Source organism: Melanotaenia boesemani, chromosome 3, assembly GCF_017639745.1.
Source record: "Melanotaenia boesemani isolate fMelBoe1 chromosome 3, fMelBoe1.pri, whole genome shotgun sequence".
Classification (NCBI taxonomy): domain Eukaryota; kingdom Metazoa; phylum Chordata; class Actinopteri; order Atheriniformes; family Melanotaeniidae; genus Melanotaenia; species Melanotaenia boesemani.
Window position 1 is genome coordinate 12696703 of NC_055684.1, and position 1924 is coordinate 12698626.

Consider the following 1924-nt stretch of genomic DNA (forward strand, 5'->3'; position numbering starts at 1 on the left):
TATGTTTTTCAGTAAAAACTAGCATTTTTCCTCTTTAAGTAAATTATTAAATTAGCTTACTATCACATGAAGGACATCTTGAAGATAAAAGATCTGATGTCTCAGCAACTTCTGTAAAAACTAGTCCATCACTGATCAGGTAGCTTGATTATTGTAACATGATCTTTACTGGTCTACCCAGCAAAGCAGTTAGACACCTGCAAGATATTCAGAAATCTAATGTTCCAGTCCTTACTAAGAACAGAAAAGTGGACCACATCAGTCAATTTATGAGGGACTTGCATTTGCTGCCTATTCATGCCTAGCCACTTTAAAGACATTATTATGATTATTATTTTTTTATTATTTCCATCGCAGACTGACTTCAACAACTATGAAGCCATTCTTTCGTTTGTGAACATTGGCGGTGTACACTGGAATCTTCTGGTCAGTGATAGTTTTTTCACAGCAGAATTGAAACCTGTTTTGGGGAGGTGGTAGGTCTAAATTGTTTGTGAAGTGTTTGTAATTGATCTTTTTTTTTTAGTATGTTTGTCCTGCATTGAGTGCGGTATTTTTGTTGGATCCTATGGCAAATAAATTGGAGAAGGCAGGGTCTACAAATGCTGCAAAAAGAATTGGGTAGGTCGCCTATTTCATGAATTTTCATCGTGCATTTTAGACATTGCACCAGGTCTCATATTTGCCTCTTTGGAACAGGGAATATGTTGAAATTAGCTACATAAGAAAATGTAACATCACTGTCAGTGTAAGATAAGTTCATTGAGCAATTGTTATCTGTAGTATTATTGAAAAGTATGTTTTTTTTTTTAACATGACTTCCCCATAGGAGTTACTTACGGATGAGAAACATTGTCCATGGTAAAAATGACTGGAGCAGAGTGAAGTGGAGAGGATTGGTAATGGACCATCCAGTGCAACAAGACCAGAGTAGTTGTGGGGTCATCGTCACCATGGTAATGGACTGTGTGTGCATATTATTTTTTTTACTTTATGAATGTTTTTTCCGTAATTCTAAAGTCTATTGTAATTATATATGTTGATATAGATGGGAAAGGCACTGATGGAGACATATCCATCATTACCACATATGTCCTTTGGCACATCAAAGAACGACATGGCTCTGGAAAGGAGAAACTTTGCCCTGGCATTACTCAGTGCCTCAGGTTTACACGTTATTTTTCGCTTCACGTTATATTATTTGTTTTTATAAAGATATGGACAAGTGAAAAAAATCCAAATAGACTACATTAACAAAATAGACTTCACCAAAATTGCCAATGCTTTAAGTTTATAATATCACACATTCTTTTAAAAAGAATTATTTACATATTTTATACTTCTACAATAAAATGAAAATCCTCTTTACTAACAGAAGCAGAAGCTGAATCATTTTAAGACTGTAAAGGTGTAGAATTATTTCTTTCTTTAATGCTTAGTAAACATTTATTTAAACTTATGTCACATGTCCGAGTATTATAAATAATTTAGTTGACAAGCTATATTTTCAAAACTAGTAATGTGGAGGGTGTACCTATGTCAGTAACAACATACATTTCTTTTATTTCAGTGTTTGACTTGGATAACAAATGTGCAATGTGCTCTGATACAAAGCCTCCTGGAAAAGGTCCTCCAACTACCTGTTGGGTGTGTATGATATGTGGACATACAAGTGTTTGATCAATTTTAAGTAGAAATGAATGTCACACTTTGTTTGCTACAGTTGAGGGATTCTTTCTTGCTACATTATTTTGACAACAGATAATATGACAAAAATTTTATCTTCTCTTTTTAAGATACAGTGTGACACATGTGAGAGGTGGTATCACGAGCAATGTCTAACACTGACAGAAGACCAGGTCAAAAAAGCAAGAGCAGCAAAATGGGACTGTGACCTCTGCAAATGATTATACATTGTGTAATG

The 1924-nt window shown here is 34.5% G+C and overlaps 1 long non-coding RNA gene across 1 annotated transcript; it reads left to right on the forward strand.

The window, feature by feature from the left end:
- The first annotated feature begins 356 nt into the window (after window positions 1–356).
- Window positions 357–1647, forward strand: LOC121636307. Its single transcript, XR_006009712.1, has 4 exons — window positions 357–426; window positions 527–621; window positions 830–956; window positions 1571–1647. It is a non-coding gene; the product is annotated as an uncharacterized LOC121636307 (long non-coding RNA).
- The last annotated feature ends 277 nt before the right edge of the window (window positions 1648–1924 follow it).